Source organism: Trachemys scripta, chromosome 1 (assembly GCF_013100865.1).
Source record: "Trachemys scripta elegans isolate TJP31775 chromosome 1, CAS_Tse_1.0, whole genome shotgun sequence".
NCBI lineage: Eukaryota > Metazoa > Chordata > Testudines > Emydidae > Trachemys > Trachemys scripta.
The window spans coordinates 263,683,681-263,711,255 of record NC_048298.1 but is presented as its reverse complement, the minus strand read 5'-3'; the positions used below and the strand labels follow the sequence as shown (position 1 = coordinate 263,711,255).

General features: G+C 43.0%; 1 long non-coding RNA gene across 1 annotated transcript in view; it reads left to right on the top strand.

The window, feature by feature from the left end:
- The window catches only part of LOC117871504, a 103,329-nt gene extending 80,616 nt beyond the window's left edge, over positions 1-22,713 (top strand). The window contains exon 3 of the long non-coding RNA XR_004644260.1: positions 22,289-22,713. This is a non-coding gene — a long non-coding RNA (uncharacterized LOC117871504). The remainder of the gene's footprint in view (positions 1-22,288) is intronic.
- The last annotated feature ends 4,862 nt before the right edge of the window (positions 22,714-27,575 follow it).

The window sequence follows — 27,575 nt, the reverse complement described above, 5'->3', positions numbered from 1 at the left end:
ACTGCAGAAGATTGGAGTGAAGGTGAATAACCAGAGCTGACCAAGAAGCAAGCAGAAACAGCAGCAGCAAATAGAAGCAGCAGTCAGATACAGAGATTAAAGAATAATACCAAAGGATTTATAAAGTAAGTCTTCTAGCTTTTTAACTATAATATAGCATAAGTATAGGATAGGTAATGTGTGCGTGCGTGTGTGTGTGTGTGTGTGTGTGTGTGTGAGAATGCACAAAATCTGTTATTAATTGCAATTTACCTATGTAAAATTTAGGGCATATTTAAGAATTTCTATCTGCGATCTATAGCAGATTGGCCATCTGTTATAGAGCACATTGTTTAGAGTCATTTAATGTATGTATGCTTAGAGGCATATATACTGTTGTAGTTTAAATGTTCTTTAGCTTGCAGTAAAGGATTTGTGAAAGGGATTTGTCTCGTTTAGGATTTTAGATTACTTTGCAGTAGGGATTGTTGGTTACATTAATAAACGATACTTTGTTTTGGAAAGCATGCTATCTATGTCAATCACTTTATCAGAAGGTTATATCCATGTCCTTCAAGGATTTTCTTACCTACTCTACAGACTGATACCCCAGGAAGAGCAGATTAAGGGGGCAATAGGCAGTTTATTCTAGGATGCCCCAAAGCCTAAATTTCAGTGTAACAGAAGTACCTAGATCATGACAGTACTGATTGATCAATAGTATCATTCATGTAGTGAGCCTAAAGATTGACCAACTCCTCGGGATTGTGAATCCCTCCCACCCCCGTTCTCCAATGGTGAGTCCAGTCTGCTCCCTTGCAGAATTTATGCAGTTCCATAGCCATGTTTCTCCGCCCCCACCCTTTTGACGAAATATGCACCTCTGAAAGTATACTTTTTGCTTCTGTCTCTGGGTCTTACCTAGGTTGCACATTTGACCCTAATATCCTCAATCCCCCTGTGCCCCCACACAAAGGCCACTATATGTCACCAATTTAAAAGTACAATACAACATATTGGTAAGAATAGGTGAAAAGTATCAGCAAGTAACTAGTGAGACTGAAAAACCCTCGTCACTCTTGAGATCAAATCTCTAATGTATCCCTCAATTTGGCCTCCATTTCTGAGCACATTTTTGTCTATTATCACTAAACAAATGAAGCTGGCACAAGTGATACTGTATGCAAAGTGTATGTGCAAAAGATTGTATATATGCAAAGTTTTACATACACAAACAGAGTTTGAACGTTTTAGACAAGTGGTGGGCAATCTGCGGTCCGCAGGCCTCATGCAGCCTGTCAGGGTAACCCATTGGTGGGCTGCCAGACAGTTTATTTACATTTGCATGGCCGTTTGCAGCTCCCAGTGGCTGCAGTTCACCATTCTCAGCCAGTGGGAGCTGCAGGAAGTGGCGTGGGCCCGCAGGTTGCCCACCACTGTTTTAGACTCTCCCCCCGCCCCAAGTTTATCTATAGTATTTTAAAATTGCTGCTCCAACCAATTTAAAATAAACCTTACCCATGCCTTTCCAAAAAATCCTACTATGAAACATCTAAAATTGTTCTCGGTGTTTCCATCTGCCTGTGTTTTTCGGTGCTACTTCCATTTTTTTCAGCCATCTGACTCAGTCACCCAACCAATAACAATGTAAGAGTTCAATCATTTACATGTGCTAACTGGAATGGCCTCAGACTAAATTTTCTTTGCTTTCAAAAAATCTAAAGTAACAACTTTAACACAGTGCCCTTATTTCTTTCCTTTTGATTTTTCTGTATTAGAATGCTACTGAACAATTTTAGGTTTCAGAGTAGCAGCCGTGTTAGTCTGTATCCGCAAAAAGAACAGGAGTACTTGTGGCACCTTAGAGACTAACAAATTTATTAGAGCATAAGCTTTCGTGGACTACAGCCCACTTCTTCGGATGCATATAGAGTGAAACATATATTGAGGAGATATATATACACACATACAGAGAGCATGAACAGGTGCGAGTTGTCTTACCAACTCTGAGAGGCCAATTAAGTAAGAGAAAAAAACTTTTGAAGTGATAAGCTAGCCCAGTACAGACAGTTTGAAAAGAAGTGTGAGAATACTTACAAGGGGAAATAGATTCAATGTTTGTAATGGCTCAGCCATTCCCAGTCCTTATTCAATCCTGAGTTGATTGTATCTAGTTTGCATATCAATTCCAGCTCAGCAGTCTCTCGTTGGAGTCTGTTTTTGAAGTTTTTTTGTTGTAAAATAGCCACCTGCAGGTCTGTCATAGAATGACCAGACAGGTTAAAGTGTTCTCCCACTGGTTTTTGAGTATTATGATTCCTGATGTCAGATTTGTGTNAAGAATTAATGGACACAAATCTGACATCAGGAATCATAATACTCAAAAACCAGTGGGAGAACACTTTAACCTGTCTGGTCATTCTATGACAGACCTGCGGGTGGCTATTTTACAACAGAAAAACTTCAAAAACAGACTCCAACGAGAGACTGCTGAGCTGGAATTGATATGCAAACTAGATACAATCAACTCAGGATTGAATAAGGACTGGGAATCTATCTCCCCTTGTAAGTATTCTCACACTTCTTATCAAACTGTCTGTACTGGGCTAGCTTGATTATCACTTCAAAAGTTTTTTTCTCTTACTTAATTGGCCTCTCAGAGTTGGTAAGACAACTCGCACCTGTTCATGCTCTCTGTATGTGTGTATATATATCTCCTCAATATATGTTTCACTCTATATGCATCCGAAGAAGTGGGCTGTAGTCCACGAAAGCTTATGCTCTAATAAATTTGTTAGTCTCTAAGGTGCCACAAGTACTCCTGTTCTTTTTGTGGATACAGACTAACACGGCTGCTACTCTGAAATTAGTCTACTGAGGCTCCATAAGACTGTGCTTGTTCTGAGCTGAAGCTCTGATGAACTTGTAAACACAAAGAAGCCCCTCCAGAGGGGTGATGCCTGATAAGCTTATTAGCATGTGTGCCGGTTCTTTTAATGTTCCTAATAATTTTTTTCACTGCAAGGTTTTTTACCTACAAATAAAGTGGGTTTGCTTAAAAAGAGCTGTGTGGTAACTTAGATCTGTAACAATCACTCTGTTATCTGTCACTGAAGAGAAAGAAAGGAAGTCTGTTTAGTCAGACTATTTTTCTAGGAAATATCCCGTAAGGGCAGGGAACTGTGCATGGAATACCCTGGTCAGAATAGAAAAAGATGTAGTTCCCCACCCAGAAAGACAACAGCTGAGGAGCTGGAAGCTGAGGTGATGGCCCTTGCTGAACCACTGAGTAGAATACAGGTGCAGTTGCACTGTGACAATATGGTCCTGGGAAAAGCCTAGAGAGAATTCTGGGTCAGGATGCTGGCTGAGAGAAGCTTGGGTCTATAAGCCAAAAAACTACTCTTTTTTTTTTTTTTTGTTCTCCTACATTTAGAGAAGCGGGACTTTGTATATTCCTTTTAAAAATACTAGAGTGTATCAAAGAAAACACCAGTTTCCACTTCTTCATCAGTTTCTGCTCCCAAATGGAATTTCTGCAGGACCCCAAACTTTGACTAGCTGTTTGGGCCAAAAACAGGCAACAATATTTTAAGATAGAATAAAAATTATTGATTGATTGCTAGGAAAGCAAAGGAATCCGTAAAAGAGCTGGCACACTGTAAAGATCACTGCACCATTGTTCATCAAAGTTTGCTATGACTAAGCAGTTATTTCAAAACAAAACAAAAATCCCTCAATTCAGCACATTCTGGTGTCTCATCTATCATAGCAGACACTTTTCTGATTTGATTGAAATGTTGTTGTTGTTTTTTTATTTAAACACTGCACTGATCACAGCAGCAGCTTGCTGATGACTGCCTGGGCAAGCCTGGGCGAGCAGATATCTTATCCAATTATGACAATTATAGCCAAGAAGAGGCCATCTACTTTCAAACCCTATATTGTGCAAAGTAGGAAGCATAAATAGTATCAGGGTATCAGTGGATTTTTTGTGGAAGTTTCCATCATAGATACAACATATTTTTCTGAATGTTATATAGCTTTTAGCTTGCACTTCCATCTAGTCCAGCAATTTATTATGTATCTGTACTACTAATGTATAATTTAATTTGACTTACAAAACAGATAAAACATTTTGATTTTGTATTTATACAACCTTATACATTTCTTGGGTAAAGGTTAATGGCTTCCTCTATGTATTGGACATCCCTAAGGACATTTTCAGTATTCAATATATAATAGATTATGATGATCTTAAGGAATGATGCAAGTTTGTATTTAATAGGAGGAGGGAATATTTTCTAGAGATGTGTGAATAATTTTAGAAGCTCAGAATTTTAACAAACTCAAAATTATTTAGGTCCAGATTCATAGTTTTGTAAGGGCGTACGTTATCCTCGTGATTATCTAGCGTGACTCCTACAAACAGGCCATACATTTCATCCAGTGCTTCCTTCATCTAGACCAACAACTGGTAGTTAAACTAGCGCATATCTGTTAGATCTGTACCTCCTTTCCTCTCTCTGAATCTTCACAAGTCATTAATTGTGTTGAAATTCATCTATGAACCTTTTTAGGTCTCACACTCTCTGCTGGGCAGGTGGCTCATTTATCACACAAGTTTGAGAAAGTGGAAGGGGAATATATTCTTAGGTCCCCCTTACCCGAGAGACTCCCCAAAATGCAAGATTTAAATAAGAACAGCTGTACAGAATTCACCTCCTGGATAAACTGCAGAGCTGGGTGGTGGGGGCCCATCTGGGCCTTGGCTTAGCCACTTTTAAGTAGGCAGGACCCACTGTAATTACAGGCAAACTACAGGCAAACTAGGCAGCTGCCTAGGATGACTAGGGTTGCCAAAATTCTACTTGCACAAAACCGAACACCCTTGACCCGCCGCCTGCCCCTCCCCTCCTCTGAGACCCCACTCCTTCTCTGAGGCCCTTCCCCCTGCTCACTCCAACCTCCCTCCCTCTGTCACTTGCTCTCCCCACACCCACTCACTCGCTCATTTTCACCGGCCTGGCTCAGGGGGCTGGGGTGCGGGGGGGGGGGGTGAGGGCTCTGACTAGGGGTGTAGGCTCCAGGGTGGGGCCAGAAATGAGGAGCTCAGGCTGTGGGAGGGGGCTCTGGGCTGGGGGGTGGAGCCAAGAGGTTGAGAGTATGGGAAAGGTTTCTGGGCTGAGGCAGGGGGTTGGGGTGTGAGAGGGTGTACAGGCCCTGGGCTAGGGGTGTGGATTCTCGGTTGGGGATGGAAATGAGGGGTTCAGGGTGTTGGAGGGGGCTCCTGGCTGGGGCAGGAGGTTGGGATATGGGTGTGTGTGTGAGGGCTCTGGCTGGAGGTGCGGGATCTGTTGTGGGGCCAGGGATGAGGGATTTGGAGTGCAGGAAGGGGCACCAGACTGTGTCGGGGAGTTGGGGTGCAGGTGTGTGTGTGAGGGCTCCAACTGGGGGAGGAAGGGAAGGATGTGGGGCAGGCTCTGGGTGGTGCTTACCTCAGGCAGCTCTCGGAAACAGTGGCATGTCCCCCCTCCAGCTCCTACATGGAGGCACAGCCAGCTCTGTGCGCTGTCCCATCCTCAGGTGCTGCCCTGCAGCTTCCATTGTCCGCAGTTTCTGGCCAATGGGATCTGCAGAGCTGGCGCTTGGGGTGACGCATTGCGCAGAGCCCCCTGGCTGTCCCTATGCCTAGGAGCAGGAGCAGGGACATGCCGCTGCTTCCAGGAGCTGCGTGGAGCCATGGCAGGCAGGGAACCTGCCTTAGCCTCGCTGTGCTGCTGACCACACTTTTAACAGCCTGGTCAGCAGTGCTGACTAGAGCCGCCAGGGTCCCTTTTCGATCGGGCATTCCGGTCGAAAAACAGACACCTGGCAACCCTAAAGATGACAGATTCAGCCAAGAGTGTAAGGGGTAGCCAGGCTAAAGCAGAGCGATTCTGTGATCCCAGGTCACAATGCCAGGTCACAATGCCACTCACTCAAATTTGGCAGTGCCAAACCCTCACCTGTGCCATACGCACTGAACCATCAGAAGGCTTGCCGTGCCTTCCCACCTCTAAAGTCTGACGCACCTCCCAAGGACACCACAACCTCCCAGTTAACAATCCCTTTTCTAGGGCATAGGAGGAGGTTATTTGAAGGTTACTGTGCCCCCCAGCCCCATTTGATAACTTCTGTCTTGAATTGAATGTCACCAAAGAGAGCAAGGTATTTAGGAGCCGGGGGAAGGAATTTGGGACACAGGAGATTTTACTAAGTGTCAGGGAAATGGAAGAATGGGGGTGAATAAATGATGAAAGATAACATTGAACACAGAGGAAAGCGAAAAAATATGTAGAAGGTGGGAAAGAGTTGGGGGGAAATGAATAGAGGCCAGAAAAGATTCAGACATATTCAGATAAGCTTCAGATCAATATGCAGTTCAGATAATAGTCAGTAGGTGTATCTGAAATGAACCTTTTGAAGTTTGCCCATTTACACAGAAGATCTTCCAGGCACTTAAAATATATTTAGAAGAAGATGAAACAGAAATTCTAGTCACTGCATTTTAAGGCAGTATGTCTATGTTAGTAGTAGGAGCTAATGCATATTTTAGTTTTTTTTTTTTTATTATGAGATTTTATAACACTTAGGGGTAAATTATCAGCCTTTTTTGTCACTAAAAAGTGCCTAATAGATTAAATGAGTTTTTGATTTCAGTTTTTGTACCTTCCTCATCTAGCAGCTCATTAGAAAGTTTGGTGTACATTTTAACTCACTGGCTATGCACACTTCTGAGACTACATCAGGTAATAGCTTCCTTTCCTAAAGCAAAACACCTTTTAAACTGTGTCTGCACCAAGAAAACAGCCACATAAAAAGTTAACTGGAAAGTGCACAGGTCCTTCACCTAATGCTTGTCTCTCCTTTTCCTTTCAGCTGGTCTGAGGGCAGCAAGCTGCTCTCAACTCTCCAATTACATATATTTTGTAAATGTAAAGCTACACAGTAACTTCTATCTCTCTCTCCCTCCTACTCACTCCCATGACTTAATACAAAATCATTTTTTTTAGTGTTAAAAAAGAATTTTAAAAATGATTCTATGCCCATTACAGTAACTATAAATAGAGTTAACATAATCAGACAAAGAAACACCACCACAAGAAATCCCAGCAGACTAGTAGATATCAGGAAGGTTCTTAAAAAAAACCTCAAAGCAACCCTATATAACATATATTGCATATCACGTGGCTCATAGACAGGAAGAAAGGGAGACATGACACAGAGAATTCAAGAGTCAGAGAAAGAAAAGAAGACATTTATCTCAGATGCTCCTGAGGGCAGTGTCAAGGTGATGTGGAGTATGTGGCATGCAGAGCCTCAAAACATTAAGGTCCAGATTTTCAAAAATGCTCAGCAGCCAACAACCACATTTAGGTATCCAAATAAAATGGCCAGAGAATTTAGCCCTTATTAACATAAAATGGCAAAGAAATGAATATTTAAACTGGCAGAAACCTAAAAGGCTCTGAAGAAAATTAACTTTGGGATTGATTCTTCCCCTCTTCAATCTCGCTGAGTAAAATGAGTCAATGAGACTACTCCTGAGAGTAAATACTTCTCAGTACAACTGATTGAAATACAGATTTTTTATCTTGCAGAAAATTCTGTCATCTCAAGATTTGTTTTCAACCCAAATTGGGGTGTCAATAATTTCTTGTGGAACAAAAAGTTCAGAATTTTTTTCATTTGACAATGTTAAAATTTTTTGTTTAGAGCAAGGTCAGTGTTAATGTACATCTACTTGAGCTGCTGTGGTGCTTCATGGGAGCTGTAGCCCTCCTGTCCCCATTCTTTCCTATGACCCATGCCCCCTGGCTGGACTACATCTCCCATGATGCATGTCAATCTATCTCTGTAGCTGACAGTGTTTTCTAAAAGACCTTCTATATCTCCGGGATGAAGGTTGTGGTCTATAGTGATGCTTCTTAGGAACAATGGACTTCTTTACTATAAGGGTAAAAGTTAGTCTGTGTGGGAGCTGCAGCTTTCTCAGGGGCTGCTCCAAGACTGTGGAGTGAACTTCCCTGGCCATCACAAACCTTACCACATCTACCTTGTCCTCATGTACATGTAAAAGAAAAAATACCACCACCAAAACAGTACACTCCACTATGCATGCTTCTCCTCCTTGGGTTGCAAGGTGGAAGGAGAGGATGAGAGAACAAACACAGTCATGTTGCTTAATACACTCAGATACCACAATGGTAAGCACAGTATAAGAACAGGCACAATGGGAGCTGAGGCGGACACAGGAAAATAATGTTGACTCGAACCACATGGGATATTTTGTTTCTGTTTTGTTGATGGAACAAATAAACACAGTCTTTCCTACCCACCCCCCGGAAAATTTAGATATTGACAAAACTCTTCAACGAAGACCACATTAATGTGAACGAGGGACCTGGGGGAGTTAAATGCAGCACTTTAGTGCACAATGCTACTCACATCCCCTTAGACCAAACTGTGGGGCAGTGTAGACATGCCTGAATCAAATGATCTGAAGGCAACAGTGTTTTCCATGTGATTTTCATTCAACAGCTGTGCAAATAAATCTGCAGTAGGCTAATGGTACAGGGGTAAATCCCATGACATCTATACAACATTGAGAATAGTCATACTATGTTAAATCCATGATAATCATGCATTTTTATTTGGAGATTATTAATAAACTGTCTGGAAAATACATCATTAGCCTAATGTTAATTAATGATTAAGCAAAACATTAGCCCAGCGTGTGACCGGTTTTTCTGCTTATACTGAATATCAAGTTTGTTCCTGCCTCAAGTCTTTCTTGCTTTTGGATTATAGAGTACTTTAACTAAGTCTGAGAAAATTGTTAAGCTTCATTATTACATATTAATGACTTTATTCTACATTTGATCTTTGTACAAAATAATTGGAGGTATATGTGTAGAATTGTAATGATCTGGGATGGATGTAAATGTAGTGAATGAAGAGTTGGCATTTCATGTTTAAGTGAAGAGAACAAAAGGGAGAAAGGAAAAATGGAGTGAAGTAAAATGCTGCAACACAACCATGTTGGAGAGTACTATGTAATTGGCAGGATAATTTTACTGGCTTAGAGGAAGAGAAGCTGGGAATGTAAACAAAGTTGTCTTGATATGGCCATACTGTGGTACTTGGGACTTTGTCTTTAAGAGCTCAGCTTCCCAGAAAGAGAGTCAGGGTGGGGCACTGTGAAGCTCCTGTTGTTCTGCACAACCAACTGAAACAAAATACAGAAAAAGCAGGTTTTAGCAAGCTCCTTAAACACTGAGACCCTCCACCTGCCCAGGATGGTGTGCCCCAAGGGGTAGAAACACAGGCTGTGGGCTGTTCTTGGGAACCCCGGCCCCCAACCCATGGCAGGTGGAGAATCTGGGGCTCCACATAGCAGCTCCCTGAGCAGCTTTTATCACAGCCCAGCTCTGGCTTCTGGCCTGGCAGGCGGAACAGCCTCAAGGGGAAGAGGAGGAGCAGTGGCAGGGTAACGGAGCAGGTAGGGCTCCTGCATGTGTCCCACTTCTGCCTTTTGAAAATATGGTCATCCTACTCCCAATTTAGGCCAACTTAGGCAGCTCCCTGCCTAGCATGCTTGCTTTTATGGATACTGTTCTTAGGCACCTATCTCTCCCTCTGCATTGTATAGGGAGCCTAGGTGCCTAACTCAGGCTTTGTGGATTCTATTGGGTGGTTAGGTGTCTACAAGTTAGGCATTGCAGCACTCATTGGCCATGTCTCTTTGTAGGTTTGGGACTAAGTTACCACTGAACACTACACAGAGAGAACTGTGGACCGTAGAGTGCAAATGGGAGCCTTACTGCAGACAGCTAGCTTCACAGGAGATTTGAGTTCTAGCAAACTAGAGGAGTTTATGCTTAGATAAGGTCAAATATACAACAAACAAAGTTAAGGCAGGCTACTTCTGTGTTCTGTTTTTAACAATGCGGGTAGAAGTCCTGTGCCATTAGAATATATACTCAATCTATCCACAGCCTTCTGATATTGCAGGGATCGGCAACCATGGCATGTGGCTCACAAGGGTAAGCTCCCTGGCGGACCGGGCTGGTTTGTTTACCTGCCGCTTCCGCAGGTTCAGCTGATCGCGGCTCCCACTGGCTGCAGTTTGCCGCTGCAGGCCAATGGGGACTGCAGGAAGCAGCTGCCAGCACATCCCTTGGCCCACACCACTTCCCGCAGCCCCCATTGGCCTGGGTCGGTGAACCGCAGCCAGTGGGAGCTGCGATTGGCTGAACCTGCGGATGCAGCAGGTAAACAAACCAGCCCAGCCCGCCAGGGGGCTTACCCTGGCAGGCCATGTGCCAAAGGTTGCTGATCTCTGTGATATTGTATGCTCGTTCAGTTAGCAAGCCTGATTTCATCTCAATTAAACAAGAGAAATCAGGAAATCCCTTACCAAAGCATAAACATGTTAAAATGAACCCTGCAGAGTTCCAGAGTCCTCTACCCATGCAGTTTCTTTTGTCATCCCCCTGAGGACTGACAGCACAAAATTGTCTGTAATTCAATCCATAGAGCAGAGGGCAGAAATTTCTTGCCACAAACAAACACAGCCCCAGAACATTTTATTCTCTTCAATACAGGATTTATGGTTCCCTTAAGCCACAGTAGCAATGCTATTAAGGGAGGAGAAAGGCCTGGGAGGATTGTTATATAGACATCTGTATTTGTTGGCGAGCAATTTAGGAACTCAAAAGCTAAGACCTAAATCATAGTTGCCTCTGTGGATATACTGGTGGCAGGAGACAATATTGCAAGTCCCTTCTTCCTCACACTCCCCTGCAGGAGACAGGTACAGTTTCATAGTCATATAGATTTTAAACCCAGGAGGGACTATTGTGATCATTTAGTATAATCTCTTGCATAACACAGGCCTTAAGACTTCCTTGAATTAATTGCAGCTTCAAGTCTAATAGCTGTAGTTTAACTAGAGCATATCTAGAGAGTTGGACTACAAGTGTTATGAGCTATGAAAATCCAGATGTGCTGATGAAACAGCCTTCCCCAGAGAAGAGTGTCTGGATATAGTGTGGGAATGGCCAGAGCCTTGCCTTTTCTACATGTGAAGCAAGTACCACCGCTTCTTGGTACCCCTCAATATCCTGAAGACAACTTGCTTTGCAGAGACACAGTGTACACAGGCACCACAACTTGGGTGTTCCATATCCTCATCACCCTATGTATCTTTGCTTTTAAGAGTAATAATTTGGCCGTAACCTTTCAAGATTAAGCTAGCTAGATTACTGCTTTCAGATCCAGAAATGGACAGTTTTAAGAGGTCCATCAAAGTAGATGCATACAGACTCAATCAGTTACAGACTGTAAGTAAGAAACAGTCTATTTTTTGGACTGTAAAGTTGCCATCTATGTAAGATGGGAAGCTCTTATGTTTTGGCTGAATTGTATAATAGATGTTTGGATAGTAAAAATGCCTCACGGGTACAATGTGGCCTTAAGAATGGGTATATGATTTCCATCCTCGCCATTCCCCTCCTGTCCATATTGGTCTGGGCATGACCATTCCTCTGTTGGTTTTTATTTATTGTAACCTTACTCAAAATTTATTAACCACACTATCAGTTTGTGGCTCCCTAGTATTTAAAAGTTTTTGATATATAGTGCCACCCATTCACTTTCTGCCTCTTCTGCAGAGATCAAGACAACTCATCATTAGTCTGTTCGGTTATTTATGTTCCTGGACAGAAAAAAAAACAGCATGCAAAAATATTTTTCACAGTTGACTACATTGTTTGCATCACATCCTTAGCTACAAATTAATTGAACAGCCCTTGTAAAACATATAGGTATATTTATGGGAAGAGAAATAAAGTTTTCACAACATTTGAGCTGATTTTTGTGAGTTCACAAAACAAAAATAAAGCCTGCAAAAACATAACAATGATTTCCTATTGCTATTTTAATAGGTGGTATTTTAATTAATGATTGTCTTGGAGGTATCTATATTTTATCCACTATATCAGTCTTGTGCTTCTCCATTTAGCAAACATTTTCCTGTGTTATGAGGGGATCTGAAATTCACATGCCAGATTTTTGTCTTAAAACATCAATTTCTATTAAATCTTCTCATGCCAATCATTTTGCTTTATGCTTTACTTATCTTCAACAATTGATGGAAGAACAGTTAGCTACTACTTCAGAGCCAGCAGAGGGCACAACAACCATTCTTGTTGTTTTTTGCCAGACAAAAAAATAAATAGTTTCTGTAAGTTCTCTGCCAGTGAGCGGGTGTCTTCTAAAAACTACATTTAAAATTCTGACACTCTTATCGTTTTTAAAGTAGGTCAGTTATCGTTTTGATCCTGAAAATCTTCAATGTGTCTCTTTAACTGCAATTTTAAAGCTTGATCCTGCAAAAACTGACAAACTTGGGTAATTTTCCTTCAAGGGCTAAATTATTATGTTGCGTATTTGTGTGAGTTGACCCATTAAAGTTACCAGAGTTTTGGCATTTGTGGGATCAGGCCTTTAAAGAAGATATATACATAATCCAAATTTCAGTGTTTCTATCCCCTGTCTATTTTTTTGGTAGGCTGCTAGTTGGCTGAAGGGTTGTATTCTATAATAAGTAACCAATTTATGTAATAGATAAATTACCCTTCAATCACTTAGTAACTAATTAGCTGCACAGAGAAACCATTTTCATTTAGTCTTTTAAGAAAGACAGGCAAGTACCTTGACCCCAGAGTCCATGGTAGTAATGTCGGCAAATGTAAAGAGGGAGTGTTGCTTTATTTATTTTATTTTATTTGAGTCAGTTTGCTTTTAATTTTATTCTCAGATGAAAATAGCTTTTTAGGCTTTGATGTTTTTCTGTTAAAGTTATTCTGGCATTAGAGCCCTGGCCAGGGCTGGCTCCAGGCACCAGCGCAGCAAGCAGGTGCTTGGGGTGGCTAACGGAAAGGGGCGGCGTGTCAGGGTCTTCAGCGGCAATTAGGCAGCTGGTCCGTCAGTCCCTCTCGGCAGGAAGGACCTGCCGCCAAGTTGCCGCCGAAGAATAGAATGAGGTGGTGGTGTTAAAGCTGCCGCCAAATTTCGCCCATTGCACCCCTTTTTTTTTTCTCGCCGCTTGGGGCGGCAAAAATGCTGGAACCAGCCCTGGCCCTGGCATAACTCAGTGAGTAGTTCTCAAATGAAAATTTTGCAATTTGACTTTCTGCCACATAGAATTTTAAAATGCTGATGGTGCTCTTATTGTTTTCCTTTCATCTATTTTCATTTCTTGCTTTGGAACAAGCCTTTATTGCGCTCTTGCATTATAAGATAACATAGGCTGCAGACAGCTTCTGTTGTGTGTTTTTTTCTGGAGCCACTTTGTAACATCTTGAGCACTTTGTTTAGCAAATTATGGCCCTGATCCTGAGAGCTGCTGACTTCCTAAGAAGTTGTGGGTGCTTGGCAGTTCTCAAAATCAGGGCTTAATAATATTTTTATCTTTGTTCATTTTGTCATTCTTAATGTTCCTGATAGCATTATGGCAAATATAAATAAATGGAGATATACCTAACTCATGGAACTGAAAGGTCATTGAGTCCAACCCCCTGCCTTCACTAGGCAGGACCAAGTACTGATTTTGCCCTAAATGACCCCCTTCAGGAATTGAACTTATAACCCTGGATTTAGCAGGCCAATGCTCAAACTACCGAGCTACCCCTCTCTGCTGAAGTTATACTAAGATTACTTGGTTAGTGAGTAGAGGTCTTATGTGTGTGATCAACAATTTATGACTATTGAAAATGTAAAGTGAGCCAGTAACAGACAAGTTCTCAAATATGGGTCAGCCCTCAGATTAATGCTCAATCCTATAACTGACCGATCAAACTCAATTGCTGAGCTCTGTGCTGGGTCAATTGCAGGATCAAGGTTTTCACATCCAGGAAAGACTTGGGTGGGTTTTTTTTTCCACAAAAAGGGTAAACAGCACACGCAAGTATCCTTCTAGTTGCACAATAACATTTTTGTATTTTGCATCAGAATCATGCAACATGGATAGCTTTCCGTGGATTTGATGTGAAAGCAGTTGGAAGTCAGAGATTTTTTGACTCTGGTTTTCTATGAGATGTTGATCTCATTTGAACTCAGAACACAAAGTGAAATGGATTGGACTGAAGCAAAACCATTGGATTGCATATTATTTGAGTCCATAACATTCTAATGCTGTTTGCTGCTACTCTTGCTGCATTGAAGAAGAAAGATGCTGCAGGTGCTATTTCTTTGTAAAAACAAAGACTTGAGATTTACTTTTAGCCTCCACTGACCTTGCTGCATCTCTATTCTATATGCCTAATGTTTTTAAATTATTATGGAAGCAGGAGACCAAGTCAGAAGAACCCGCTATGAGACTTTTGGGTCAGGCACCAGGACTAGGCATGCTACCACCCCTCCTTCACATGCTTTTATAAAACCACAGGGGAATTACAGCTCGAAGAAGATGCTGCTACAGCAGCTGACCTGTTACTCCCAACATTGTTGTTGCTACTTAACTGTCTTCTTAGCTCTGACTACTGCCTTCTAATATGCTTCCAGCAGCTTTTTACTTAAAGGAGGAAACAATATTTAAAGAAACAGAAAAGCATTCACTGTCTCCCACCTCCACGCCAACTTGCCTTCCCACGGCAAAACAATGAAAATAAGATTCAGAAATGTTTCTCCCACAAAAGAAAATCATACTTACGAACAAATGTGAATTTTAGGGACCTTAATGATTAACTACAATCTCTTTAATACCATTTCTATGGGGCTTTTTTGCTCTGCAGATGCCTCTGCATCGTGAACTTGAGCACTTGCTGATCCTTTTTTGTCAGTAAAGCCCTGCCTTTGAAATCTTTCTCAGCATGTGGAACTGACCCTTTAACTTCCTACACCCTCTGCTGTGATGTATGGCTCTGGTTTCAATCATATTCACTGGCCAAGCCTGCTTTAAGCTGAGAGTGGAAATAGGGGATTTTATATATTACAGGAAAAAACAAACAAATAAATTTTGGTTTTGCTGTTTATATTTTCTAAATAATATATTCTTAAAGTCCATTTTTTTAAACTAAGTGCAAAAATGTAAATGAAGCTTCTAGATCTCATTTCCCTTGTGACTTTAATTATCAAGGTAAATATAAAATTTATGTGTAATTATTTTTAGATAAGGCTGTTTTTGTTTTTAAATTGTTTTAGAGCACAGTTGATGAAGTCAAGTGGTATTTTAGTTGGAGGAGATGGGGGGGGCAATATTTTTCCTAAGTATGGTATATTGATTTTTTACCAACATTAAAAACGAACATTTTGTCGCATGGTAGGAGTGCATTAGGGCTAGGGGAAGAAATAGTTGACATTCACAAGTAGATGGGAGAGTGCTTCTAAAGCCCAGCCCCATCACAAACTTCGGAGCCTAAGTCTGGGTGCAGGAAGGCACCTATTTCTGTCTGCGATCCACAACCAGGAACCACATTCTTAAAGTTAAGCAGCTTAGGCAACTAAACTGTTTCTTGTGAGAAAAAGTTAAGCTATTCACCTGAAAGGGAACCCCTACTCATATCCCTTTTCCTCAGTCAGAAGGAGGAATTGAACAGTGTCTCCCACATCCTGGGTGAATACACAGGCTAAAGCTTATAAGGATACATCTCCTGTGACATTTTGTGTGGTGTTAGGTGTGCTTAGAGCATGCCTACTGGATCAGATATTGCAGGCAAAATAGGTGGAGGTGCACCTCTCTCTGGTTTGTGGCTCATACTAGGACTTTGGCAGGAAATAGGCATCCGGACATCTGAAGTTAGGCAGCAGTGTGCATGCCTAGAAGTAGAAACAAAGGTGCTTACAGGCAGCAGCACAGTGGAGTTGTGGATTGTAGTGGTGCTTAAAACTAGAGTTTAGGTGCCTACAATCCTTTGCGCATCAGGACCAGAAAGCCCAGTTCAATGGGTGAAAGTTTGGCTGTTGTGTTTAGTAAGCATGGGACTGGGCTTTTTCTTTGTGTTTGTTCTGGAGAGCTATGTGGTTTGTTGTATCATTTTTATTCCACTTTTGGAGAATTGTAAAAGTCATTTTAGGCTATATCCATTTTTTGAAAATACCAGAGTTGTTTTTTCCATTGACTTCAATGCACTTTGGATTAAGTCATGATGCTTGAGTGCTCTGTCCAGTCTTGTTTTAAATGGTTCAAGCATTGGGATTTTTGCAACTTCCCTCAGGACACTGAACCATAGTCTAATTATAGATCTCATTATTTATGCATTTGCTTTTTTCAAATCCTTTGGTATTTCTTTTATCTCAATAATGCTTGCAACATAATTGCAAGTGGTTCAGTGAGTTTATTAGTTAATTCCCTTAAGACTGTGGGATTCATATCATACTGATCTGCTTATTTATATATGCTCAGATTTTCCAAATATCCCTTACATGCTTTTATCAACAGCCATGCTGACAAAATCTTAATTAATTTCTAATTGTCCATACCACTTTTGTTTTGATCTATTCATTTATTAATGGATTTACTTTTTTGCTGGTGTTTCTTTCTTCTGATAGTACTTATTATTTGTGTAACTATTGTGCCTGGGATTCCCAGACATAGACCAGAACTCAGTTGTACTAGGCACCATACAAAACACAGATCAAGATAACAGTTCCTGCCCCAATGAGCATTTAATCTAAGTATAAAACAAGAGACAACAGATGGATACTAGCAGACAGAGGAGTTTCCTACCAGCATGAGCCCCTCACATGAAGCAGCAAGGTGGAAGAAGGAGGCACACCCTTAGCATCTTTTAGCATAGTAGTTAGGGTACTCACCCAGGATATGGGAAATACCTTGGTCAACTGCCCATTCTGTCTGATGAGAAGATGGGATTTGAACAGGGATCTCTCGGATGTCTGTCCTAGCCATTGGGCTATGGAATATTCTGATGTGTGCTTTTTTCAATCCCTCCTATTGAAGTTGTTCCACTTTAATTCAATAATTAAATATTAATTGGGACAGTGAAAGAGAATAACTCTAGAATAGCCTAGTGAACTCACCTGAGAGGTGACAGACCCCTTTCCAAGTAAGGAGGACTTGAACCTGGGGTCTCCTATATCCTGGATAAATAACCTACCCACTAGGATAAATATTACAAGGGAACTCCACCTCTTCCCCCAAAAAACCTTTTGTAGAGTTAGGTCACCTCTGAGTACACCTATCACATCGAGCTATGCATATGGCTTAGGCAGTCAAATGCCTATCTTTTCCCAGTTTGTGGCTCTCTAGCAGAGCTAAGAGCATCCCTGAAGCCCAGACTAAGGCACCTATTTCTATGACGGGGTGGGTCTTAGCGCACACCTCTTTGGTCAGCATCTCCCATTGGTTAGCTTAGGCGGCTCCCTGCCTACTGTGCTGTCTTTTTAGATTGCATTCTAAGGCACCTATCTCTCCCTAGTCATTGTATGTGGAACCTAACTGCCTATCTCAGGCTTTGTGAGTTGCAGTGTTGTCTCTGTGATTTTCTTGGTGCCTAAAATTTAGGAACTGCAATGCTGAGCATCATGGTGACTAAGTCCCATTGTAGACCTGCCCAACAGCCTACATGTTGTCTATATTTGTGTAGGCATCATAGTAAAAGAGATTTTTAAGCAGGTATTTGAAGGGAGATACTGAGGTAGCTTTGTGGATGTTTACAGGAAATTGCTCCTGAGGATGTGAGGCTGCATGGGACAAAGGATGAAGTACATACTAAATTTTCAAATAAATGGGAAGTGATTATATCTATAAAAACACCCTTCAGATATTTCCTAACTATTCTGGGTATGTCTATGCGAGCCTCCCAGCCCAGAGCTGGGCTAGCAGGGCTCATGCTAGCACTCTAAAAATAGCTGTGTAGACCGCGCTCTGAAGTTGTGACTTCGGCTGAAGCTCAGGCACTCAAGCCTAGGGATGGGCTTCACTACCCATGCTCCAGTTCAAACTGCAACTTCAAAGTGCTGCCTATACAGCTATTTTTAGAGCGATAGAGTGAGCTCCACCAGACTGCATCAGTGAACTTGGGCTGGGATGCTTGCCTCTGTGGGCTGTGTAGACAAACCCTTTAGCAAGTGTTAATTTAGAGATAGGACGTGATCATGGGGAATTAAGTGGTGGTGGGGCTTTAAGGATAGATCAGAACAAATGAATGTTTTAATAACAGATTTCCTTAACCAATGTGGGCCTTAGTTTCTCAAAAACAATGAGACAACTGCAGCATCCTCCAAAGTCATTAATCGGAGAGGATATAGCAGCAGCACCTTCCCAATTTATCATTGGCCAGACTCTGCCAACCATAATCAATGAAATTACTCAAAGTGATTAAAGTTTGCAAAATTTTTCCTAACAGGATTATAGCCAAAACTAATCTGTGGCCTTTAAAGGGGTTTTCTGTATTTAGTTATACAGGACATAGTTGTTGATTTATAATCAACAGTATTCCTGGGGCAGTATGTAGTTGCATTGCCTGAGGAGCAGACTGGGTAGTCCTGGCACAGTCAAGGAACTATAATGTGATTGGAATAACAGAGACTTGGTGGGGTAACTCACATGACTGGAGCACTGTCATGGATGGGCATAAACTGTTCAGGAAGGACAGGCAGGGGAGGAAAGATGGAGGAGTTGCATTGTACATAAGAGAAAAGTATGTTTGCTCAGATCTCCAGTATGAAACTGGAGAATAGCCTGTTGAGAGTATTTGAGTTAAGTTTAGAGACGAGATCAACAAGGGTGATGTTGTGGTGAGCATCTACAATAGACCACCAGACCGGGCGGATGAGATAGACGAGGCTTTCTTCGGACAATTAATAGAAGTTTCCAAATCACAGGCCCTGGTTCTCATGAGGGACTTCAATCACCCTGACATCTGCTGGGAGAACAATACAGCAGTGCACAGACAATCCAGTAAGCTTTTGGAGAGTGTTTGGGACAACTTCCTGGTGCAAGTGCAGGAGGAACCAACTAAAGGCCATGCTCCTCTTGACCTGCTGCTCACAAACAGAGAAGAATTGGTAGGGGAAGTAGAAGTGGGTGGTAACCTGGGCAGCAGTGACCATGAGATGGTCGAATTCAGGATCCTGACAAAAGGAAGAAAGTAGAGCAGCAGAATATGGACCCTGGACTTCAGAAAAGCAGACTTTGACACACTCAGGGAACTGATGGGCAGGATCCTGGGGAGGCTAATATGAAGATGAAAGCCTTATTGAGGGTGCAGGAACAAACCATCCCGATGTGCAGAAAGATATGGCAACAAGAAGTTGGCTTAAGAGATAAAAATTCAGTGACCTTGAACACAAAAAGGAAGCTTACAAAAAGTGGAAATTTGGATAGATGACTAGGGAGAAGTATAAAAATATTGCTCGAGCATGCAGGGGTGTAATTAGGAAGACCAAAGTACAATTGGAGTTGCAGCTAGCAAGGGATCTGAAGGGTAACAAGAAGGGTTTCTATAGGTATGTTAGCAACAAGAAGGTCAGGGAAAGTGTGGGACCCTTACTGAAAGGGGGAGGCAACCTACTGACAGATGATGTGGAAAAAGCTGATGTACTCAATGCATTTTTTGCCTCGGTCTTCACAGACAAGATCAGCTCCCAGATTGCTGCACTAGGCAGCACAGTGTGTGGAGGAGCAGCCCTCATTGGTGAAAGAACAGGTTAAGGACTATTTAGAAAGTCTGGACACGCACAAATCTGGACATGCACCAATCTGGACATGGGGCTGGAGGCAATGTGTTCGAGTGCTGAGGGAGTTGGCTGATGTGATTGCAGAGCCATTGGCCATTATCTTAGAAAAATCATGGTGATCGGGGGAGGTCCCGGATGATTGGAAAAAGGCAAATATAGTGCTCATATTTAAGAAATGGAAGAATGAGAATCCAGGGAACAACAGGCCGGTCAGCCTTACCTCAGTTCCTGGAAAAATCAAGGAGCAGGTCCTCAAGGAATCCATTTTGAAGCACTTGGAGGAGAGGAAGGTGATCAGGAACAGTTAACATGGGTTCACCAAGGGCAAGTCATACCTGACCAACCTGACTGACTTCTATGATGAGATAACTGGCTCTCTGGATGTGGGGAAAGCAGTGAATATACCTGGACTTTAGCAAAGCTTTTGATGCGGTCTCCCACCATATTCTTGCCAGCAAGTTAAAGAAATATAGATTGGATGAATGGACTATAAGGTGGATAGAAAACTGGCTAGATTGTCAGGCTCAATGGGTAGTGATCAACCTCTCAATATCTAGTTGGCAGCTGGTATCAAGAGGAGTGCCCCAGGGGTCGGTCCTGGGGCCAGTTTTGTTCAACATCTTCATTAATCATCTGGATGAAGAGATGGATTGCATCCTCAGCAAGTTCGCAAATGACACTAAGATGCAGGGAGAGGTAGATATGCTGGAGGTTAGAGATAGGGTCCAGAGTGACCTGGATAAATTGGAGGATAGGGCCAAAAGAAATCGGATGAGGTTCAACAAGGACAAGTGCAGAGTCCTGCACTTATGACAGAAGAATCCCAGGCACTGCTACAGGCTGGGGACTGACTCGCTAAGCAGCAGTTCTGCAGAAAAGGACCTGGGGATTACAGTGGATGAGAAACTGGATATGAGTCAACAGTGTGCTCTTGTTGCCAAGAAGGCTAACGGCCTATTGGGCTGCATTAGTAGGAGCATTGCCAGTAGACCGGGGGAAGTGATTATTCCCCTCTATTCGGCACTGGTGAGGCCACATCTGGAGTATTGCTTCCAGTTTTGGGCCCTGCACTACAGAAAGGATGTGCACAAACTGGAGAGAATCCAAACGAGGGCAACTAAAAGGATTAGGAGACTGTGGCACATGATTTATGAGGAGAGGCTGAGGGAACTGGGCTTATTTAGTCTGTGCAATAGAAGAGTGAGGGGGGAATTTGATAGCATCCTTCAACTATCTAAAGGGGGATTCCAAAGAGGATGGATATAGGCTGTTCTCAGTGGTGGAAGATGACAGAGCAAGGAGCAATGGTCTCAAGTTGCAGTGGGGTCTAGGTTGGATATTAGGAAAAACTATTTCTCCATGTCTTCACTTACCGGCTGGTCCGGCGGCACGCCATCGATGTTCTGGGATCGATTTATCGCGTCTGGTTAAGACGCGATAAATCGATCCCGGATCGATCCCGGAAGTGCTCACAGTCGGCGCCGGTACTCCAGCTCGCCGAGAGGAGTACGCGGCGTCGACGGGGGGAGACTTCCGGCTGCGTCTGGACCGCAGTAAGTTCGGACTAAGGTACTTCGAATTCAGCTACGTTATTAACGTAGCTGAATTTGCGTACCTTAGTCCAAAGTCCGGACTAAGTGGGGACCAGCCCTAGAAGAGTGATGAAGGACTGGAATGGGTTACCTTGGGAGTTGGTGTTATCTCCATCCTTAGAGATTTTTAAGGCCCGGCTTGACAAAGCCCTGGCTAGGATGATTTAGACGGGTTTGGTCCTGCTTTGAGCAGGGGGTTGGACTAGATGACCTCCTGAGGTCTCTTCCAAGCCTAATCTTCCATGATTTTATGAAGCAGATTGTAAATCGGTCATACTCTGTTTCATGGTGTACCCTCTATTTTGTGCCATGAGAATGTGGGGAGAAAGTATCCTGGGTCAATCCTATATCTGGCACAGTGGATGTCCTCTAGCCTGTGAGCACTTTGTGGGGTGGAGCCAAGGCTCCACTATTTCCCACCCACGTGACCACAGTAGTATAATGGTCCTTGGAAGACTGATCTCCCCACTGCGCTGCTGTCCATTGCATGAGGAATTACCTTACTGCCGTCTGCAGAATGGGCCAACATTTGGTCCAAATGAAGACACACAAATGGCATGTAATTCTAATATCTTCCTTTTGACAAGAAAAAAATTGCAGCAACACTCCCTTTCAAATGTCTCCCTATACATCTAACAGTAACGAAGTTTTGGGTTTGGCCTGGTGATATAGTTTGGGGTCCCTTTGAGAAAAAAAAAATCATTTTCCATTTTCAGGAATTACTACCTCCTTCTATGATTTCTCTTAAAATAGTGAATCAGAACTGTAACATGTAGGGAGATGTGTGTGAGCACACACATATCTACATCACATGAGCAGTTTTAATGCATTGGACCCCTTCTGCTTGTGGTACTAGAGACCCAGATGACACAAACTCTGATATCATGAGAAATCAAATAATCATCTGTTATGAGGACCGTAATTGTCATAATCACCTTTCTCTCTCTCTCTCTCTCTCTCTTTACCTCTAGGGATTTTGGACTGTCAATGGATTTGTGAGATGATGGTTATAAGAAGAGGCAAAGCAATCTGGACCAATTATAAACATGAAGTTTGATCAGAACTCAAACAAAACATAAGACCAGAAAAAGTTTAGTTGATATTTCTGCTTATCATTCCATTGGCGTACCTATCTGTCCATCTTAGATATTACTAGAGCAGTCACCATATTCTCTAAATGCTAAATGCACCTCTGCATTTTCTGGCTCTAGCTGACAGCAGCAATGCTAAAATACCACAAAAATACTATTATCATTTCATTCCCTGGCTAATTTTGTAGATCCAAGAAGGGTTCCGTTTAAACGTGGTTCAGACATTTGACTGCTTCCCCTAACTAAATTGTTGTACTGTCTTGAGTTCACCTACCAGTAAAAACTGAACACACTTCAGACACCTATTCAGCTGAAAAATGTTGGTCTCTGCAGTATACTTTTAGCCAACCATTTCAAATAAGGACAAAAGTATAATATTTAAATGGGAAGCATTCCAATGGTAATGTTCTTTAGATTTAGCGTGGTCTGATTTAACTGAAATTAGTATTTTGAACAATGAAGGCTCCTCCTCTTCCCACCCCCCATTACTGTGCTAAGAACCTTGCCACATGGGAACTCTTAGAAGACAAGATGGCATTAATAAGAGACACCTAATTTTTATGGCTTAATCTATCAACATTTTGAAATTTTGCTCCACCATAGAAAGCAAAGCAACCTCTTTAAAGTGCTGGGTTTCCATCAGCTGCACCTGGTGCTCAGAAGAATCGTCCTGTCAAGTCTATGGAATGCAATTGGATAATACTTTCCCCTAAATTAGTAATATATATATTTCAATACTTGGAGAGTTAAATATAATTTTACTTTAATAAAAACTGTTATTCTTCACTTAATAGTGCTTTAAAAAAACAAAAACAAAATTCCCAGCCATTTTGGAAAAAAAAGCCATCCTTTTATTATTAATGTATGCTTTGAAGTGTCAAATCTCAAGGCCTGAATGACAACTTTTTGATCTTAAAAGCCTTGTATATAGAGAGCCTCACTTTTGCATACCCATATAGTTGCAGATAATTGCAGGTAGTCTGAATAAAGCCTTAAGGCTACAAGAGTTCACATAAATGGTTTCAATCTCAGAGTAACTATCAACCATCTGATGGGATTAATTTAGGAAGGATTGCAGAGAAGTATTTAATAAGTTAAAAAAGACTGGTTAAGAGTTAACCAATAGACAGAATCCTGGCTAAGGAGAAGTGATATAATAGGATATAGAACAAAACCAGCCCATTCAGGGCTTAATAAAAGTATAAAAAAATCTGAGGAAAAGAGAAAAAGCAGAAAGACAAAGACAAATATTTCTGCTCTTTAATAATAAATATTGTCCTGACACGTTTTTTTAAAGTCATTAATAGGAGTGCTAAGAAGAGGAAGGTTTAATGCAATTTTTACTGAAGCTGCCAAGGGAACAGGGATAAAAATCACATTAAATTACTAACAGTGCTACACTGCAGTTTCAAAGTCTTTAGAAGAATGATCACAGGTGCCAAAAGGAAATGGCCATCATCACAGAAGATATATTTCTAGGGTCTGATCCAGCTGCCTTTGAAGCTAATGGCAGCCTTTCCATTGAGTTAAATGGGAGCTGGACAGGGTCCTTACTTTTTCTATTGCAAAATAAAAATAATAGATTCATATTTTCACAAATTATTAAAACAATAACTGGTCTATAAAAAAGATAAATACGCCATTTTCCCAAATAGATCATAAAACATTTATGTCAAATGGAGCTGGGTGCTTTATTTTTTTCAAATAGTTTATTTCAGCCACCCAAAATATTCGTCAAGTAGCAGCCTCCCTTTTAATACTTAGCCCAGTGGCTAGAGCACTAACCTGGGATGTGGAAGACTAACATTCAATCCCCCCTTCTACCTGACATAGGAAACTTGGGTTTTCTGTCTCCCAGGTCAGTGCCCACACCACCAGGCTATAGAGTCATTCTCACCTGGTTTTCTTAGCCCAGTGATAGTCATTGTCAGTATACATTACCATGAAGCTTTGAATCCAAGCATCCCACACTCTGGGTAAGTTCTGTGATCACTAGGCTATAGGGCAGGGATCGGCAACCTTTGGCATGTGGCCCGTCACAGAAATCCGCTGTCGGGCCAGGATGGTTTGTTTACCTGCAGTGTCCGCAGGTTCCGCTATTTACAGCTCCCACTGGCTGTGGTTCACTGTTCCAGGCCAATGGGACCTGGAGGGAGCAGCGGCCAGCACATCCCTTGGCCCGTGCCACTTCCCACAGCCCCCATTGGCCTGGAATGGCAAACCACAGCCAGTGGGAGCTGTGATCGGCTGAACCTGTGGACGCTGCAGGTAAACAAACCGTCCTGACCCGCCAGCAGATTTCCCTGATGGGCCATGTGCCAAAGGTTGCTGATCCCTGCTATAGAGTATACTTGGTGGCATCATCATCACCACCACCACTATCGTAGTTTTTTTGAGAGGAAGGGGCGACCAGACTTAAATGGCTAATTCCTGGAGATGGTGGATGGAGGAGAATCCCAAATGGAGGGAGATGTCTCCCAACAGTCCAGATGTAGTCGCCGACCTCCCTTTGAGGGAAGGGCTTAGGTCCCACCCCCCTCCTTGACATTTCCTATTGACTAGTTTAGGTGTCTGCCTACTCAATATGCTGGCTTTTGTGAATCCCATTCTTAGGGACCTAACTCTCCCCATGTATTGTATATGGAGCCTGGGCACCAAACTTGGCATTGTGGTTTCCAGGAGGTTGCAGGGCACCTAAACTTTGTGTTGCAACATTTAGTCTAATTCACCTTTATGGCTATAAACTTAAGTGGCTTTCCCAAGTCACACAGGAAGTCTGTGGTGAAGCAGGAGACTTAACTGGACCATCCTTCCTTCTTTGAAAGGATGTACAATCACCTCAGCACGTAGACTTCTAGAAAAATGTATGAGTACCCTGAGAGCTTGTACACAGTGCCCAGCTGTAGAAGGGTTTGCTTTGTAGAGCACTTCCATGTGTTGCGCTCTAACTGCTCTAACTGCACATGCTGGTGCACTCTAAAGGATACCTAGTTTGCATTAACATAGTCCTGTCCGTTTACAAAGATACTTAGATACCCAAGCCCAATACTTAGGCACCCCTGATAGTCTCAAAATGCTGCACCTAAGTCCTCTCATTGTGTTAGTATCCAATGGTAGGGATGTGTAAAGTTGTCTATGCATGGACACTGCCCCACAGTAATGAACTACTCAGAGCCTAAGCTCAATTCAAAGTATTTCAGGCCTCGAAGCAAGATTCTCAAATTAGGCATTCCCTGGACTATCTTGATAGTGAAGCCTGATCCCATAGATGTGCTCTAAGTCTTCACACCTGTCAAAAGAGATAGCCTGAGCAAACAGTCACAAGTGGATGTGTGTGTGTTCTCTGGTGATCTGGGTCCTCTCCTAGGAGGCAGGAGACTTGGGTTCATGTCGCTGCTCCACTGAATATTTAAATTATTTATACAAAGTGAAAGAGCTCCAACAGGAGACGCTCCCAATCCAGAATATCCAATAGCCTGGTGGTTAGGGCACTCACCAAGGTTGCGGGTTCAAGTCCCTGTTCCAAATCAGGCAGAGTAGGGAGTCAAATCTCATATCCCATATCTCAGGAGAATGCCCTAACCACTAGGCTATTGACTATTGTGGGGTCTTTGCTCTCTTCTCCCTGTATACTGTGGTTTTTCATGATAAATTACTGACCTGGCTTATGTGCTTAACTCCAGCAGTCCATGGCTCAGAATCCAATTGGAGGGAGGTGCCTCCCTTTGACCTATTAGTAAGGTACCTAGAGGCCCTGATCAATGGGAGTTAGGTTCCTAAATACCTATGAGGCTCTGGGCTTAAGCAACACCCCTTTCCTCTGCATTTCACACCCTGGCCAGCTAAGGCAGCTGCCCTTTCAGCTTGCTGGCTTCTGAGGATCACTTCCCTAGATGCCTAACTCCCCCCATGCATTGAATGGGAAGCCTGGGTAACTAACTTGCTGGGAATTCCACTGAGCATCAGGCACCTAGAAATTAGATGCTGCAATGCTCAGCAGATCAACACCTAAATAATTCTGTGAATCTGGCCCTACGTGCTCAATGTGGTAGCTCCTGTCACATGATAAGCAGCTCCTATGCCATGCAGGAACAGTGCCCTGTTCTTGCAGGGCTTATAGACGTCTCATGACAACTACCCTCCAATACTGTGCCGCTCTTAAGCTACACAGGAGCCTACTCTGTTCAGGAGCTATGAAGCAGGGCAAAGCAGCCGCTCAGTGAAGAACTTAGCCCCACCACAGTAGAACCCTGGCTGCATGGTTGAGTACTGCCAACCCCAAGTTTTCAAAAATCGTGAGATTTACCTTTTGTATATCTACATAGAGGTATATGTATTTTTAATTTGCCGTCTTGGATCTGAGTCTTTAGGATGTACTCAGGTCATGATTTCAACAGTCAGAGGGGCACAACTGGGCTAGGGCCACCCCACATGGAGGATGGGGAGGGAGCACCACCTAGCCCTGTTCTGCCCCCAGGTCTGCTCCAACCCCGCCTCCAGTCTTGGCCCCCGACCATGGCCTGACTGCAGCTTCTGCTCCCGCCCCCAGACTTGCCTCCAGCCTCAGTCCCATTCCCAGCCCCAGACCTGCCCCTAGCTGCAGCCCCAGCCTCAGCCCCCTTATCCCTGTTCACGACCCCCTGGAGCCATGTCCCCACTCTGGCCCTGCCTCCTGGGGAGAGGGGGGCACAGTCGTGAAAAGTTTGGGGACCACTGATGTAGAAGAATATTGACTGCCACATTGTTCATCATCAAGGCTGGTACCTCTAGATCCTCCACAGAGACCTCTGCCCCTTGAGCTAACTGAGTAATTGATAACGGTAGGAGGTTGTGAGGCAGACACTAGAGCAGGGATCGGCATCCTTTGGCACACGGTCTGCCAGTGTAAGCCCCCTGGCGGGCTGGGCCGGTTTGTTTACCTGCTGCATCCGCAGGTTCGGCCGATCACGGCTCCCACTGGCCGCATTTGCCATCCCAGGCCAATAGGGGCTGTGGGAAGCAGCAGCCAACACATCCCTCGGCCCGCGCCGCTTCCCGCAGCTCCCATTGGCCTTGCGTGATGAACCGCGGGTAGTGGGAACCGTGATTGGCAGAACCTGCGGACGTGGCAAGTAAAGAAACCAGCCCGGCCCACCAGGGGGCTTACCCTGGCAGGCCGTGTGCCAAA